The sequence below is a fragment of the Acomys minous genome (genome assembly GCF_964271855.1).
Source record: "Acomys minous genome assembly, chromosome: 7".
In the NCBI taxonomy this organism is placed as follows: Eukaryota; Metazoa; Chordata; class Mammalia; order Rodentia; family Muridae; genus Acomys; species Acomys minous.
In genome coordinates, this window is record NC_140488.1 from 56958916 (window position 1) to 56968191 (window position 9276).

Consider the following 9276-nt stretch of genomic DNA (forward strand, 5'->3'; position numbering starts at 1 on the left):
TATAGAGAGTTCTTGGTGACTATTACAGTAGCAAACTGTCTCTGTCATCTTCTCATTTAGAAAGCTACTAACCTGCACTTCTGGCATACCCAGGTAATCAAGTTTATTCTTTCTCAAGTCTCTGATGGATTTGAAGACCAGATAGCTTAATTTTACAATGAATCTTAGTTGCTTAGGAGTTAAAGTGCTTTTAGGTCTAGATACATGGTTTAAGTTGATAATGACAAGATCAGATGGAGATTGATCTATATTCAGAATTTTAGACCAAGATAGGAAAGGCTGTCAAATACAAATATAAATACAAATAACCAAAACACTAAGAATGTAACATTTATATAATTCCTGATTGTGTCATGGTTCTTCTTGCTATAGGTAGTTTACTGTATATGTGTGTAATAATATAAATGTATATTTAAAAATAAAAATAAAGCATTTTAAAAGAAAAAAACTGCATCAAAGCATCTGTAGTCAACTCTACTATACTCTGCAAACTGTGCTGTGCTCAACTCTACTTTGTAATGCACTGTATTGTCTGCAAGAACTGAAAGAACTGAACTGAACTCCAGAGCTCATTCAACTGAACTGCAGTGAATTCAACTCATTCTCTCTCCCAATAGCATCACAAAGCTTCTTGTAGCTCTGATTCATTAAGTGAACCCTTTCTCTGATTTATCACTTCGTCTGTTCCTCAGTTAGATGTTATTGTTTGGGATTAAAAGTGTATACTAAAGGCATGCATGTATTTAAGATTAAAGGTATATGCTAAGCATGAATCTGTATTTAAGCTGGATCACACAGACCTAAGTCTTTGGATGTTATCCCTTAGTACAGTATCCATGTTGCTAGATTGAAATTATTTTACAGGTTGCTAGCAAAAGGAAATTTATTTCAGGTATTGTTCTACATTTTTAATAGTTTTAAAGTCTTATTACTATTATTAATTTATTTATTCACCTTACATTCTGGTGGTAGGCCCCTCCTCCCTCCTTTCCTTCCAGTTCTACCTACTCTTCCTCCCTCTTCTTTTATTCCTCCTCTCCTATTCCTCAGAAAAGTGGAATCCCCTTGGCTCATCAAATCTCATGAGGACTGAGCTTGTCATTTTCTCATGTAGCATGGTAAGGCACCCTGCCAGGAAGTGATCATAAAGTAGGCAATAGAGTCCATGTCAGGGACCGTGTCTGCTACACTTACTAAAGGACCCACATTAAACCCAAGCTACTCATTTTGGCTTCATCTTCTTGGGAGCATGTGTCCAGTCTATTAATGGTCCTTGATTGATGCTTCAGTCTACACAAATCTTTGGGCCCTGGATAGCTGGCTCTCTTGGTCTTTTTATGGAACTCCTGTTACCTCCAGGTCATTTTGTCCATCTTCCCACTTTTACACAAAACTCCATATTATTTTCCCAATGTTTGGCTGTGAGTCTCAACATCTGTCTCAAACTGGAACTGAGTATAGCCTCTCAGAAAACAACTCTGCTAGGCTTCTATGTACAATCATAGCAGAGTATCATTAATAGTACCATGGATATTTCACATGGGGTGGGTCTTGGTTGGACATTCTCTCTACCTTTCCTCTATCTTTATCCCTGCATGACTTATAGGCAGGGTAATTTTTGAATCAAAAATTTTTGTGGGTGGGTTGGTGTTTCCTCTTCATCTTCAGCCTCCATGGCCCCTGCTACTAGGAGTCCCTTCTATAGTCCCCCTCATATCCTCCCAGAAGTCTATCCTGACTTAGGTCTCCAACATGTATCTATTGTGTGGTATCATTTTTCCTTGTTAGACTGAAATATATTTTAATAATTATTTTAAGAAAACCATTTTTAAAGTTCTGAAAATATACAACACAAATGGCTAAAAACATTTTAGAAAATATTCCATATCCAAAATCATTATGTAAATGTAAATTAAGTCTCCTTTGAGATTTCATCTTATCCTACTCAGTATAGATGATTAATAAAGCAAATAACAGTCAATGTTTTGAGCATGTAGAAAAAACACATTTGTTGCTGGTAGAAGTGTAATCTGGTACAGCCACATGGATATTTGTGTGGAAGTTCCTCAATTAGCTGGAAAAAAAAAGATGTAATACAAGTACCACATATGCCACTTTTGGAAATATACCTAAAGTTCCCTGCTCTTACTACAGATATACTTGCTTAGAGACATTCATTGCAACCAAAACCTACCTGACCCTCCAAAAAGGAAATGGGGAATCATTCTCCTAGGGTTTCTTCTGGCTGATTTGGGACAAATAATACCTTTGTAGGTGCCTAAATAAAATTGGGGAAGTGGTTAGACAAGCTAAGAATACATTTGTGGCCCACTTTCTAAATGTTGAGAAATTCCAGGCTGGATCAGAGTCCTGTATGGGACAGTCTGAAATGCTGGACCAAATGGGATTGGAAGCATTTTCGAAGGTGTTTACTTTTACGATTAAGCTTAGTTGTTTAGGGGCTAAGATGTTTTAAGTCTAGATAGATGTTTTAAGTTGATAATTCTGAGTTATGATAGATATTGTTTTACATTCAGAATTTTAGATGTACCAAGATAGGAAAGATGTTTCCTTCAAGGTTGTCAAATACAAGTAACCAAAACACTAATAATGTAACATTTACATAATACCTGATTGTACCATGGTTCTTCTTGCTGTAGGTAGTTTATTGTATATATGTGTAATAATATAAAGGTAGATCTCATAAATAAAAAATGTTTAATAAAAAATTTTAAAAAGGCATTCATTGCTTCTCCACTCTTAATAGCAAGAAATTTGAAATAGCCTAGATATCCATTAACTGATGAAAGGGTAAAAAAAAAGTACTATGTATATACTATATATATATCACAATTTTATTCAGCTATTAAGAAAATAAAATTATATACTTTTAAGGTAAATGGATGGAGCCACTTCTTGAAATTCTCTAGTATTCAGCTTATAATGTGTTAACAACATGAAATTATGAAAAATCAAAATAATGTGCTGGAGAGATGTCTGAGCATTTAAAAAACCTGGCTTCATTTCCAGAAGGCCTGAGTTCAATTTCTAGCACCCACTTGATGGCTCACAACCATCTGTATCTGTATTTCAAAGGGATATGGTATTGTTTATTGGTCTCTGTGGACGGTAGGTGAATGTGCTTTAGACAGACATAAATGCAGGAAAATACCCACATGCATAAAAATTTAAAAAGACAGTAAAATGCTTGAACAAATAAAATTGAAACATCTAAAATATAAATACCAGATGTGGTAGTTCATAACTGTAATCCACCACACAGCAAGCAAAGGAAGGAGGAGTACACATTCAAGTAATTCTGCAATTCATACAAAGTTATACATCAGTGTGTATACATGAGACCCTGTCTTCAAACAATAAACATACAACTCAAAAATAAGTGTAAACTTTGTTTTGAAAACATTTTGAATTTTTTAAGATTGTCAAATAATTAACCTTGAATAAACCACATGCCCTTCTTATAATTTTTTCTTACTTGTTAAAAATTTGGGAATTTTTACATTTTATTCTAATATTCATGCTGGTTGTCAACTTAAAATGTACTTCAGCAAGAAATATAATGTGCTCAAAATTATAGAAATTATATCATGAAAATTATTGGTTTAATAAGTTTTAATTTTTCTTATAGTCTGCCAATTGTTCCTTCATAATCAAATTTGAAATATATTATAGCCTCTGAAAGCAGTATACTTATCTAATTATTATTGGTATATCAGACTCATAGCTAAAACTGAAGTATAATAATTAAATCAATGAAAACTGTTTTGTGTATCAAATGAAAAATGGCAAAAACAGCAGTGAAATAGTGAAAATCTAGTACAGCAAATATGAGAGTTAAAGCTCATTTATCTCAATTATCAGTTACAAAATTACTAGCAACACTATTTTCAAGAGAGAATGCATGGTTGTATGAGTTTCTCAACAGATTTAAACCTTACTGGTAATTTAACTTCACTGGTTAAATATCTCCCAATGGTATATGCATTTTCTTCATGCCAGTTTAAACATGTGCTTTGGTAGTCTTTAATCATTGAAGTGGTATAGTGTTTATGAAAGAAGGAGCTATAATTGAGTGCTGATATGCTTTTGAAATTGCATCATTGTAAACAGCCCAAATTCTTTTGGACATTAAATAGGCAGAAATTGTGGCTAGCGTTACCGTCTCGTCAGCAAGAACGATGCTGCACACACAAACAGGATCTTTCTGCAGTAAAGCTTTACTGCCTCTTGAGAGGAAGGGCATAAGCTTACAACACGAAAAACGGAGACAGAGAGAACAAACAGCAGAAACCCATCCCTTATATAGGAAACTCTCCTCCGCTTAGGATGTGTCAGTCCCCGATTGGCTGTTGCTCATCGGGCGAGATGATGCCACGGGAGAGGCAGAGCACAACGAGTGGAAAATCCCTTCGCACATGCGCAGATTAGTCGTTTGTCAGCATGGGACACAGGGTGTCAGCGCCATCTTGTAATGGCGAATGTGGGCGCGGCTTCCCACATCTCCCCCTTTTCTTTTTATTAAGAAGCAATAAGACACCCAACAGGGAGAGTGGAGACAGAGGTCAAATCCCCAAACAAAATATCAGGCCTGCATACACAACTCTCCCCTAAGCTCTTCACCCGGAGAGGTCATAGCCTGGCCCTGTGCCGTTTTTTCTGGGGGAAGGACACTGGGGCACGCAACCTTCATGCAAGATGACATGCCTCCCTAGAATTAGCTCATATATGCCGCAGAGCCATTTTACTGTAATGCTTCGCTATGTAACTCTCCAGGGCTGCTGAAGCTTACTCACTCTACCTCGTGCAATGAGATGAGACTCTGAGGGTGCAAGAGCTGAGCAGCCAGCGACTTATTGCTTAAGCATGGTTAACCATATATCAGGGGAGGTCCCAGACTCTAAAGCAGCAAGTGCTTGGGTGATAACCACCTTGTCTCCTTTTGTTTGAGCCCTGAGTCTACAGACCAACCATAGGGTCAACACTAATCCACAGCAGATTACAGCTCCAAACAATCCAACCCCAACCCATTCTTTAAAGAAGGAGAAGGCTGAGGATATCCACGACGAGAATCCCTCAGTAAGTGACAGATCCAGCCGTGTGGAATTGACTTGAATGATAGCAGTCCGCAATTCTCTTAAGGTCTGTTCAAACTCCGCTGTCCAATTCTGTAAAATAAACTGAAAGAGACTCTTTGACAGATTAGCTGCTATAGTGAAATTTTCATATTGAACCGAGATAACACATAGTCCAGGGAATTTTTGTTCACAGCCCAGTTGGGCCAGTTAAAACCACTTGTCGGCGCCGGACCGTCCAGCGGAAATAAGACGCCAACAACCAGACTTCTCCTCCAGATCTTTACTCAGGATTTAGCTCAGTGGGAATGGCCCCGAAGAAGGGAAGGGCCAAGCTTAAGCACAACTCAAGGGCCAATCAGCTCATGTCAGGTGTCACCTCCTCATAGGTCTGCGTCAGAGCAGGACTGCTCGTCATCAGATCACCAGTTACCCTTGCACAGCCTTTTGCCACATAAGGACTTGTTTCTTAGAGAGCGCTCGCCGTCGGGATGGCGGAAGGCGGAAGCCTGTGCCTTGTTAAGGCATGGCACATCGCAGCTCTCCACAGTCCCCCCTGTTTTATTTTGTAAGAACAGGACGAAACGGGTGAGAGTAGAGGTCTGATCTCCAGAGGGCACTGATGTATAACCACCCATAACCCAGGTTATTTACCTTGATCATGTGCGGAACCCGCCCTGAAGTTTGGCCACTGATGTACAACAGAACTCAGCTAGGGGCTCGGCCCCAGCCTAGCTCTGGACCCGACTGACACCTTTTTTTGGAGGTGGGATTTTGGGTGTCAGCCCACATGTAATCAGACGTGCTCTCCAGGAAGCCATTAACTGCAAGCAATGTACCTCCTGTGCAGTGCTTTGCCTTGCACCCCGAACGTGACGAGGATCAGGACTTAAAGGCTGCCAGCCAAGCCTGAGGGGACTGTCCAGCCTCAATAGCATAGAAGGCTTGTGCAATTAGGGCACGGTCTCTGTTTCGGGATATGACCAAGCGCCGAAGAAACACAAGGCAGAGGAAGCTGATAATCAGAAGGGCCATAGCTAAAGCCCCGATACCTGCCCACTCCTTAAGATGATACATAGCTTGTTGAATCCAAGAGGCAAGGCCATCAGCTGCAGATACATCCACGAGTGTAACAATGGCGGTGCACAGATCTCTTCAAACTCTGCGGACCAGTTCCCCTGGAGATAAGCTGAAAGACTCTTAAACAAATTAGCAGCACATGTAAAATTGTTATATGGCACAGATGTAATGCATAACCCTGACATTTCCATTTGCATCCGAGCTGAACCACCTGTTAGAAGTTTTAAAAAGATCAGATGTATTCCAGCTGAGAGTAGCATTACCAAATGCTCCTCCATTAATTATGGCCATTGGTGTTGGCATCCTTAAACACTGGGAAGGTGGCACGAGCCTGCTTCTAAACCTCTGGGCACAGAGAATGATAGTTCCCCTGTGGTGCTGATAAAGGTGAAGTGTCCGCATAAGGCAGCGGTGCCAGTTCCGAGGCACGCCAAGATGGCGGATTATCTCGTTTGGGCGTGGCCTTTTCCGCCTTCTTCCTCCTCTTACCCTCCTTGTGCTGTTTCTGCGCGAGCGACTCCATTTTTAGCATGAGTCTCTCAAGTATTTAGTTTTCAGCAGCCCTTTCTGAGCCGCCCTGATCAGACATGACGAAGAGTTTCCCACTTTTAAAGGGTCTCCCAACGTCCCCCGCTTTACCACGGACTGAAAAACTTGTCTTAACCTGTTCAATATCTCTAAAAATGCGCCCTGCAGCTTCTGTCATTCTGGCCACAAAATCGGAGAACGACTCCTCAGGGCCCTGAATAATCTTTGTGAGGCGCCTATTAGCTTCCCCTTTTTTAGAGAGTGCTTTCCAGGCCTTAATTGCAGTCTGTGAAATCTGAGCATAAGCTCCCCAATGGTAATTTACCTGATTTGCAGTAAATTGACCTTGACCTGTTAACAAATCAAAGGTCCAATCCCTCTGTTCAGGGGTAAGTGCAAGGGCATTGGCCCGAACCTGTGTTTGAGCGGCCTCGAACCACAGGGCTCTCCATTCCATATATTGGCCCATATCTGGAAGTGCGGCCTTGGCCACCATCTGCCAATCAGAAGGAGTTAGGGCACCAGTGCCAATTCTTTCTAACATTACCAGGGTGAAATTTGCATTAACCCCATATTTGCGAACAGATTCAGCCAAGTCCTTTATTAGATTGAACTTCACTGGCGCATGGACTCGACCCCCGTTCTCTGTTTCAAACACAGGAAAAAAATTATGTAATTTTTTACGAATCTTTTCCGGCCAGAAGGAAAATCCAGACTGCAGTTCGTAGGGTGGAGGAGCAGTGGGTGCCACCCTGCGAGATGAATTGAGGGAGAGTTTTTTATTACCCTCTCGTTCGTCTGGGTGGTATCTCTCTTCCTCATACCTGACTGCCTCTTCCTCTAATTCGGCTTCTTCCTCCGAATCAGGAGTCTCATTGTCAGAGGTATTAAAGCTCGTAGAGCTATCAATATTCAATGCCTCAAGATCCTTTAAAGGATAAAACCTTTGCGATATTTTTCTCGGTGGTAAACTAGGTCCTGAGGGGGGTTGCACTCCTTTTACAGGAGGGTCCTGAGCTTTTTCTTTTTACGGGCATTCTTCTTCCCGCCCGCTTTTTTCTTTTTACGGGCATTCTTCTTCCCGCCCACACCCAGCCTCTCACTACGTTCGGTTTTTGACATGTTATCCTGAACTTCTAGGGTGACCTGTCCTTCATCTACTGCCCTCTTAACAATTACGGCAGCAAATATTACAGCTAGAATCAGGCCAAGAATTTCAGAAATATGCATACCTCTCCGAACTTACCAACCCTGCAGTTCTGAATCCTCCCTGTAGTCAGGGGCTCTCTGAAGGTGCTGACGATGGTGTAGTCTTCCCGGGTTTCGGCACCATATGTGGCTAGCGTTACCGTCTCGTCAGCAAGAACGACGCTGCACACACAAACAGGATCTTTCTGCAGTAAAGCTTTACTGCCTCTTGAGAGGAAGGGCATAAGCTTACAACACGAAAAACGGAGACAGAGAGAGCAAACAGCAGAAACCCATCCCTTATATAGGAAACTGTCCTCCGCTTAGGATGTGTCAGTCCCCGATTGGCTGTTGCTCATCGGGCGAGATGATGCCACGGGAGAGGCAGAGCACAACGAGTGGAAAAACCCTTCGCACATGCGCAGATTAGTCGTTTGTCAGCATGGGACACAGGGTGTCAGCGCCATCTTGTAATGGCGAATGTGGGCACGGCTTCCCACAAGAAATAAACAGAACTGATTATTTTTGTCATTGTGTAAACAAAAATACATTTTCTAGAGCCACATAAAATACTAAGTGAATTTACTCAAAGGGAAAACCTATTTCCTGCAAGAACTCAACATGTATACATATATATTTCAGTAAGGAAAAATCAGAAGCTAGAATTTGACATGTCATTCATAAGCTGCAAGGGGGACTTTTTTTGTTGTTGTTTTGGAGCAAAACTTTTTGTGAAGGAGAGAATTGACAACTTAATGTTAGTGAAATTTTCAGTCTCCCGTATATATGACTAGGCTTCTTTATCCAAGCTGGCTCTTTTTACTGACTCCTTCAAATGTCATTAAATATATTTGACCACTTCAGATTCAACTGAAAAAAAAGAAGATAATTTATTGGCAGGGACAGTAGCACATGCCTGTAACCTAGCATTCAGAGTGGCAGAGGCAGGAGGATCTTTTTGAATTAGAGGCCAGCCTGGTCTACAAATGAAAGCCAGGATAGGCAAGGCTGCACAGACAAATCCTGTCTTGAAAAAACTAAAAGGATGACCTCTTAACAGCACTTATTTGTGATTTTCCTATTAAACTTGCTCTGCATGTATCTCTGATACTCCTAACTTTTACCTAGGAAATTCTGAATTTTAAATATATTTTATTAATTTATTCATATTACACCTCAATTGTTATCCCATCCCTTGTATCCTCCCATTCCTCGCTCCCTCCCATTTTCCCCTTATCCCCCTCCTCTATGACTATGACTGAGGGGGACCTCCTCCCCCTGTATATGTGCAAAGGTTATCAAGTCTCTTCTTGGTAGCCTGCTATCCTATCTCTGAGTGCCACCAAGCCTCCCCATTCATGGAACGTGGTCAAATATGGGACACCAG

General features: G+C 41.0%; 1 long non-coding RNA gene across 1 annotated transcript; it reads right to left on the reverse strand.

Moving 5' to 3' along the window:
* Positions 1-4687: 4687 nt before the first annotated feature.
* Positions 4688-8383, reverse strand: LOC311601747. The gene is made up of 2 exons (XR_014780643.1): positions 7948-8383; positions 4688-6282 (listed from the first exon to the last, which is right to left on the reverse strand). It is a non-coding gene; the product is annotated as an uncharacterized lncRNA (long non-coding RNA).
* Positions 8384-9276: the final 893 nt, after the last annotated feature.